Source organism: Lactuca sativa, chromosome 5, assembly GCF_002870075.4.
Source record: "Lactuca sativa cultivar Salinas chromosome 5, Lsat_Salinas_v11, whole genome shotgun sequence".
Taxonomy (NCBI): Eukaryota; Viridiplantae; Streptophyta; class Magnoliopsida; order Asterales; family Asteraceae; genus Lactuca; species Lactuca sativa.
In genome coordinates this window covers 237,222,100-237,231,703 of record NC_056627.2, presented here as the reverse complement: position 1 = coordinate 237,231,703, position 9,604 = coordinate 237,222,100, and positions in this window count along the sequence as shown.

The following is a 9,604-nucleotide window of genomic DNA, read 5'->3' as shown; positions in this document are numbered from 1 at the left end:
TGTAATGTCAATAGTCATCGGCTATCATAATCAAAGGAGGAAACCTGACCCACCACACGCTCTCTCTTCCGATGTTCCTCCTTGATAGCCTCCTGTTGAGCCTCCCGGATTTGCTCCAACAGGGAGTCACCACGGTCATCCTCATGCAAACGTCCCTGATCGGCACCGCCTTGCGGCTAAGCGCATCGGCCACCATGTTGGCCTTCCCCAGGTGGTAAAGGATCTCGCAATCATAATCCTTCACCACATCCAACCACCGACGCTGCCTCATGTTCAGATTCGGCTGATCCATGAGGTACCTCAAACTCTTGTGGTCCGTGTAGATGGTACATCGAACCCCGTAGAGGTAATGTCGCCAAATCTTGAGGGAAAAAACCACCGCCCCCAACTCCAAATCATGCGTCGGGTAGTTCGCCTCGTGAGGCTTGAGCTGCCTCGAGGCGTAGGCAATGACATGCCCCCTCTGCATCAATACCGCGCCCAACCCAGAAATGGACGCATCACAATAAACCACAAAATCCTCTACGCCCTCTGGAAGGGCTAAGATCGGCGCCTCGCACAATCTCTGTCTCAGCGTCTCAAATGCAGCCTGCTGCTCGTGTCCCCACCGAAAGACCACGGCTTTCTTCGTCAGCCGCGTCAGGGGCACGGGTATCTTGGAGAAATCCTGAATAAATCTCCGATAGTAGCCTGCCAATCCCAGGAAACTCCGAATCTCAGATGGAGACTTCGGAACCTCCCATCTCATCACGGCCTTGACCTTGGCCGGATCGACCAGAATCCCGTTCTGGTTGACAAGGTATCCCATAAATTGCACCTCGCGCAACCAAAAATCACACTTGGAGAACTTGGCATACAAGCTCTCCCTCCTCAGGGTCTCCAACACCTCTCTCGAATGCTCCTCATGCTCCTCCTGAGTCTTGGAATAAATCAAGATGTCATCGATAAAGACTATCACAGACCGATCCAGCATCGGTCTGCATACGCGGTTCATGAGGTCCATGAACGCGGCAGGAGCATTGGTGAGCCCAAAAGGCATCACCACAAACTCATAGTGGCCATAGCGCGTCCGAAACGCGGTCTTCTGCGTATCCTCCTCCCTGACTCTCATCTGATGATAACCCGAACGCAAATCAATCTTGGAGAACCAAGATGCTCCCTGAAGCTGATCAAAGAGGTCATCAATCCTCAGAAGCGGGTAACGGTTCTTCACCGTTACCTTATTCAGCTCCCGGTAATCTATACACATCCGATGCGACCCGTCCTTCTTTTTCACAAACAGAATCGGGGCTCCCCAGGGTGAACTGCTCGGACGAATAAATCCCTTGTCTAGCAGCTCCTGCAGCTGCGTAGACAACTCCTGCATCTCGGGAGGAGCCAACCGATACGGTGCCTTGGCTATCGGAGCCGCACCAGGAACAAGGTCAATCCTGAACTCCACCTGTCGCTCCGGAGGTATCCCAGGTAGCTCCTCCGGGAAAACATCTGCAAAATCTCGAACCACCGGAACCTCGCTCACTGTCGCCTTACCCGCCTCCCAGGTATCCATCACATACGCGACATATCCTGCGCATCCCTACTGAAGATAGCGCCTAGCCCTCGCTGCCGAACATACAGTGGGTCCACCTTGCGGCCTCTCGCCATGAATCACTAACTCCCCCCCCCCCCCCCCCGCTTGGGGTTCTGACCCGCACTAACTGCTGCGCGCAATCTATCACCGCCCCATTAGGGTTCAACCAATCCATGCCAATAATCACCTTGTTCCCGCGCAACGGAATGGGAACCAAGTCTACCAAGTAACGCTCCTCATACAAACGCAGAACGCAGTCTCGAAATACCATCGATGCTCACACCGATCGATCATCAGCAATCTCCACATCCAAAGGGCAGTCTAACTCGCCCGATGACTCATGAAACTTCTTGCTAAGCGCAAGAGAAACAAATGATCGGGACGCACCCGAGTCGAACAACACCTGAACTGGAAGGCCGTTCACATGGAACGATCCTAATGCATACATATACATACAGAGCACATATCAATAACATAACATCATAAGAATAAGATAGAGGGAAAAAATCATACCCGTCACCACATCAGGTGCGGCGCGTGCCTCCTCGGTAGTCAACTGGAATGCTCGGCTCCTCACCACCGGAGCCTCTGCCGTGCCCTGCCGGCCATCCGTGATCCGCAGGGTCGCTGGAGCTAGTGCCTTCACCGGCGCTGAAACTGTCAACTGGGGCAATTGGCCTTCTTGTGGCCCCTCTGGTTGCAGTGGAAACACAGCAACTCTGATGTCTGAATAACTGCTGCCGGAGCAGTGCAATCCCTGTTGATGTGCCCAGACTTGCCGCACTTGTAGCAGCCTAATGATCCCATCCTGCACGCCCCCTCGTGCGGCCTGCTGCATTTCCTGCAGCGGCTCGGTCCTGACTGGCCTTTCGGCCTACCATCTGATCCCTTGGGCTTCTTCCCCGAAGCCCCTCCTGCCTGTCCCTCCTCTAATTTCCGTTTCCGGATGTGCTCCAAATCTATCTCCCTCTCCCTCGCCCTAGTAATCATAGAGTCCAAGGTAGGGCAAGCCGAAAAGCTAAAATGCTCCCGGATGTTAGCTCGTAGCATATCGTGATAACGAGTCCTCCTCATATCCTCGTCACCAGCATATTGGGGCACCAACAAAGCCCTCTCCCGGAACTTGGCGGTGATCTCCGCCACAGTATCCGTCGTCTGTCTCATGTCCAGAAACTCCCTGGCCAGCTGCTGAAGCTCGACAGCCGGCACAAACTCTGCCCTGAACCTGGTCACAAAGTCCGACCAGGTCATAGCCTCGATAGCTGAGGCTCCCAACGAGTCACCCACAGACTCCCACCAATCTCGGGCTCGGTCCCGTAAACACCCTGCTGCATACCTCACCTTCGACCCCTCGAGGCAGAAGCTAGTCAACTGGGCAGACTCGATGTCTGCAATCCATCGCCTGGCAGCAATGGGGTCTTTCACCCCATGGAAATCCGGCGCACCACTGCCCCTGAAGTCCTTGAAGGACAGTGTGCGAGATCCCGACTGGCTAGATGCCAAATCACTCATGAATGTCCGCAGGCGATCCTCTATCAACTCCATGATCCCTTCCTTGATCGACCCAAAGAGGATGGGGGTCGACTCAAGGATGCCTCTGGTGATCTCTGACGCGATGAACTCGCGTAGTCCCTCATCTACCGGCTCGGAACCTGATCCCGAACCTGACCCCTCTCCTGAACCGCCATCTACCGGCCTCGATCGAAGTACCACCATTCTACAACACATCACAACAATAATTAGAGATACTGATACTTCCTGAGGGATCACAACTACTTACAAGTTCCCTGGTCTTGTCTTGGCCTTCCTTGGTTCGGGTACGGATCCTCTGCTTTCAGTAGTACGGGCCCATACTACCTTCCACATCTATCCGTACCTTCTTCAAGGACTGCCTCGACTCCACCAGATCCCTTTCCCTAGTGTTGATCACTACTATACTCATCCCAGGCTCGCCCTAGGAAATCTCCGACTCTACTCGATCCAGTCCTCAGCTGCTGCAGACTTCCTTGTAATGCCAATTAGCCATCACCCGAATACCATCACACGCGACGAGACTCAGATAATCCTTCGAGTACCCGACTCATCCCTACAACGGTTGGACTCAAACAAGAGCTGCGCAGTAGGATCAAATCCGGTACTCTAAGATTATTCAACTCTGATCACATGTTATGTGACGTATTCGCCTAATGGCTAATTCCCATTATTCGGAGTCCCACATAGCACGAAGCAAGCAGCATTCAGACAAGGGAAACAACCTCAAGCAATTCCGCTCTCATAGAGGGAAACTGAACTAGCACACAGTGCTAACTCATACTATCAGGCACAACCCTAACAGGCTACCCTACTGCTGCCTACTCGATACTAGCATGCAATTCTCATACAGCTAGAACACATAAGGCATCACTCCTAGATCCTTAGCCCTATTCTAGCATGCGGTTCTACAAAAGCTGATAAACATAACATAAACTTGTATGGGTACTTTGGGGAATACTTACTCCAGCTCGGCCACTCGCGCACATCACACACTTCGTTCTTTCTTAATCACTTTTCTCAATTTTTTTTTTGAAAACATTTTCTTTTAGAAATTCTTTTAATCCCTTGATTTGAGTTCAGACACCCCCGAAGGTGAGTCCGAATCCCTCAAACCAGGGCTCTGATACTAACTTGTAACGACCCAATTTTCACGTCCAAAAATTTCGTTTTTAAAACATTACTTTAGAAAACATTAATAGTTAAAAACATTGTTTGATCAAACCATAACAAAACGTAAACCATGTCTAAAATCCAAATCATACAACCATCAAATATCAGAGTATAAATCCCAGAGAATCTCGTACGTGCGGAAACCAGTGTGTGTGCATGATGTGCCGCTACCGTGCCGGCTCCTTCCCCTTCGACGAAGAGGTACCTGAAACCAAAACTGTAAACTGTAAGCACAAAGCATAGTGAGTTCCTCCATCGCACCACATACCATACAAACAAATAACACGCATACTGTCAGGCTATTCTGGGGTGCCTGACGACCCGGTACGGCCATTCTGGGGTGCCGACTACCCGTGTCAAGCCATTCTGGGGTGCTGACTACCCATCGGTCCTAACAACCGATCCTCGGGGACTAGTCCCCTCCTACTACCACTATCGCATATAACATAACAGGCCAACATGCAAACATATCATCACGTACTGCCAGACATTTCTGGGGTGTCTGACTACCCTCCGGTCCTAACAACCGAACTCTACTATTATCACATATAACATATCATGCTAGCATATAACATATCATCCTAGCATATAACATATCAGATAGTAGCAACCTAGACGATATCACAAAGACAATCATCTAACATACGACTCCTACCGGTGGGCCGGCATTGTGGCCGTAGACCCACCGCTACTGGAAGGTAACTCACCGCGAAGTAGCTGCTGATCTGAGCGGGAACTGACTGTCTACTGCTGCTGTTGCTGCTCCGGAAATCCTCCGGCAGCAATTCCCACAACATACTCAATCAAACACTGCTAACTGTCCTTGGGTAAAATGACCATTTTACCCCTGATCATGACCTAAGTCAAAATCAGAGTCAACTTTCAGTTGACCCGACTCGCCGAGTTGGCTTTCCAACTCGCCGAGTCCCTACCCAAACGTTTGCCCTGAATCCCGTTTCTACTCGTCGAGTTAGGCGTCGACTCGGCGAGTTCTCCTTCTTAACTTATACTCAAGTCCTTCATCCTACTCGCCGAGTTGTATGAACAACTCGTCGAGTTAATCTTCATCCGATGAACACTTATGCCAAAACTCGCCAAGTTGTATGAACAACTCGCTGAGTCTGTTCTTGATCTAAGGTGATTGCCTTGAACTTTCCGAGTCAGGGCATTGACTCGCCGAGTACCTCCACAGATGAGTTCAGCTTCCGACTCACTGAGCCACACCCCATGACTCATTGTTCACTCGACACTACGAAAAGGGGACAAACTCGGAGACTTGCGAACAGACTCGCCGAGTCACATGAACGACTCACCAAGTCGTTGCCATGCACCCACTAAATACACAGATTTGCTCGATTCCAGTCCATGCCATTCACAGATCTGGACTTCTAGGACACGAATCACTCGTAAAGTTTCCAACTTTACGTGTAGATATTCACCAATATGGATTTTAGGGTTCAAAATGCCTCAAAAGGGTAGATCTAGGGTGAACAAGAAACATGGGTCCATAAAGCTAACAGATCTGAGCTTCTGGAGCTCAATCTTGCCTAGATCTAGAGGCCAATCAACTTATTACGAACCCTCAAGCATACACAATCTTGGAAATGGCTCAAAAAGGACTTTAATGGAGCTATAAGGGACAATAAGCTTAAAAACAGAGGGGAAACGAGCTATACCTTAGGGGAAACGTTGGAATGACACAGAGATGCTTGGCCTCCTTCTCCTCTTCTTGATTCCCTCTTCTTTTTCCCTAAAAAACTTCAAGAATACCACAAAAACACTTCAAACTCACAAGGAAGCACGGCTAGAGAGAGATACAGGGCTCTGAGGGTGAATGGGGGTGAGGTTGGGGCGGATATGTTGTTTAAATAGGGTGCTAACCCCTAAAACTTAGGGTTTCATACAACAGTTGTGACTCCCCGAGTCCAGGATATGGACTCGCCGAGTCAACAACATAAACGTGTCCCGGGTCTCGCATCTACTCGGCGAGTCGGACCTATGACTCGCCGAGTCCAAGGCTAAAAGAAGAGAAATACTCAAATAAGATTTACGTACCAGGAACCAGGTGCTACAAATCTCCCCCACTTATTTTAGACTTCGTCCTCGAAGTCTGCTGCTCGATCCTGAAACAGCTCGGGGTAATGCTCCATCATCTCGTCCACCAGCTCCCAAGTCCATTCCGAACCCTTGCGGTGCTACCATTGCACCTTCACTAGCTCCACCCTCTTGTTCCTCAAATCCTTCGACTTCCTGTCGAGGATCACGACTGGGCGCTCAATGTAATTCAGGCTGTCATCAACCTGAATATCCTCCAAAGGCACAACTGCTGAATCGTCCACTAGGCACTTCCGCAGCTGAGAAACATGGAAAGTACTGTGGATCTGGCTGAGCTCGGCTGGCAGATCCAGCCTATACGCCACCTTGCCCACCCGGGCTACGACCCTGACCATCCGTCTACGGGTGAAAGGCGGTGCTAAAATGAAAACGAGTGCCCGGCTCGTCATGAAATCTCTTCCAAAATTTGGAAGTAAAACGCACATCCCTGTCCGAGATCACTGATACCGGCACCCCGTGTCGCGCCACGATCTCCCTGATATAGATGTCGGCCAATTTCTCGGCCGATATGCTCTCCTGAATCGGAATAAAATGAGCACTCTTGGTCAATCTATCCACGATGACCCAAATCGAATCCACTCCACGCGCGGTCCTGGGAAGCTTCGTGAAAAAATCCATCGTGATATCTTCCCATTTCCACAGTGGAATATCCAACGGCTGCATCTTTCCATGCGGTCTCTGATGTTCGGCCTTGACCTTCCTGCAGGTCAAACACCGCTCAACGTACCATGCCACATCCCGCTTCATGCAGGGCCACCAATAATCTAGGCGAAGATCCCTATACATCTTCGTCGCCCCGGGATGAATAGAGAATCGGGACTTGTGCGCCTCCTCCATCAAAATCTGGCGCACACCTCCGTGATACGGCACCCACACCCTACGGTGTAATGTCAATAGTCATCGGCTATCATAATCAAAGGAGGAAACCTGACCCACCACACGCTCTCTCTTCCGATGTTCCTCCTTGATAGCCTCCTGTTGAGCCTCCCGGATTTGCTCCAACAGGGGAGTCACCACGGTCATCCTCATGCAAACGTCCCTGATCGGCGCCGCCTTGCGGCTAAGCGCATCGGCCACCATGTTGGCCTTCCCCAGGTGGTAAAGGATCTCGCAATCATAATCCTTCACCACATCCAACCACCGACGCTGCCTCATGTTCAGATTCGGCTGATCCATGAGGTACCTCAAACTCTTGTGGTCCGTGTAGATGGTACATCGAACCCCGTAGAGGTAATGTCGCCAAATCTTGAGGGAAAAAACCACCACCCCCAACTCCAAATCATGCGTCGGGTAGTTCGCCTCGTGAGGCTTGAGCTGCCTCGAGGCGTAGGCAATGACATGCCCCCTCTGCATCAATACCGCGCCCAACCCATAAATGGACGCATCACAATAAACCACAAAATCCTCTACGCCCTCTGGAAGGGCTAAGATCGGCGCCTCGTACAATCTCTGTCTCAGCGTCTCAAATGCAGCCTGCTGCTTGTGTCCCCACCGAAAGACCACGGCTTTCTTCGTCAGCCGCGTCAGGGGCACGGCTATCTTGGAGAAATCCTGAATAAATCTCCGATAATAGCCTGCCAATCCCAGGAAACTCCGAATCTCAGATGGAGACTTCGGAACCTCCCATCTCATCACGGCCTTGACCTTGGCCGGATCGACCAGAATCCCGTTCTGGTTGACAAGGTGTCCCAGAAATTGCACCTCGTGCAACCAAAAATCACACTTGGAGAACTTGGCATACAAGCTCTCCCTCCTCAGGGTCTCCAACACCTCTCTCGAATGCTCCTCATGCTCCTCCTGAGTCTTGGAATAAATCAAGATGTCATCGATAAAGACTATCATAGACCGATCCAGCATCGGTCTGCATACGCGGTTCATGAGGTCCATGAACGCTGCAGGAGCATTGGTGAGCCCAAAAGGCATCACCACAAACTCATAGTGGCCATAGCGCGTCCGAAACGCGGTCTTCTGCATATCCTCCTCCCTGACTGTCATCTGATGATAACCCGAACACAAATCAATCTTGGAGAACCAAGATGCTCCCTGAAGCTGATCAAAGAGGTCATCAATCCTCAGAAGCGGGTAACGGTTCTTCACTGTTACCTTATTCAGCTCCCGGTAATCTATACACATCCGATGCGACCCGTCCTTCTTTTTCACAAACAGAATCGGGGCTCCCCAGGGTGAACTGCTCGGACGAATAAATCCCTTGTCTAGCAGCTCCTGCAGCTGCGTAGACAACTCCTGCATCTCGGGAGGAGCCAACTGATACGGTGCCTTGGCTATCGGAGTCGCACCAGGAACAAGGTCAATCCTGAACTCCACCTGTCGCTCCGGAGGTATCCCAGGTAGCTCCTCCGGGAAAACATCTGCAAAATCTCGAACCACCGGAACCTCGCTCACTGTCGCCTTACCCGCCTCCCAGGTATCCATCACATACGCGACATATCCTGCGCATCCCTACTGAAGATAGCGCCTAGCCCTCGCTGCCGAACATACAGTGGGTCCACCTTGCGGCCTCTCGCCATGAATCACTAACTCCCCCCCCCCCCCCCCCGCTTGGGGTTCTGACCCGCACTAACTGCTGCGCGCAATCTATCACCGCCCCATTAGGGTTCAACCAATCCATGCCAATAATCACCTTGTTCCCGCGCAACGGAATGGGAACCAAGTCTACCAAGTAACGCTCCTCATACAAACGCAGAACGCAGTCTCGAAATACCATCGATGCTCACACCGATCGATCATCAGCAATCTCCACATCCAAAGGGCAGTCTAACTCGCCCGATGACTCATGAAACTTCTTGCTAAGCGCAAGAGAAACAAATGATCGGGACGCACCCGAGTCGAACAACACCTGAACTGGAAGGCCGTTCACATGGAACGATCCTAATGCATACATATACATACAGAGCACATATCAATAACATAACATCATAAGAATAAGATAGAGGGAAAAAATCATACCCGTCACCACATCAGGTGCGGCGCGTGCCTCCTCGGTAGTCAACTGGAATGCTCGGCTCCTCACCACCGGAGCCTCTGCCGTGCCCTGCCGGCCATCCGTGATCCGCAGGGTCGCTGGAGCTAGTGCCTTCACCGGCGCTGAAACTGTCAACTGGGGGCAATTGGCCTTCTTGTGGCCCCTCTGGTTGCAGTGGAAACACAGCAACTCTGATGTCTGAATAACTGCTGCCGGAGCAGTGCAATCCCTGT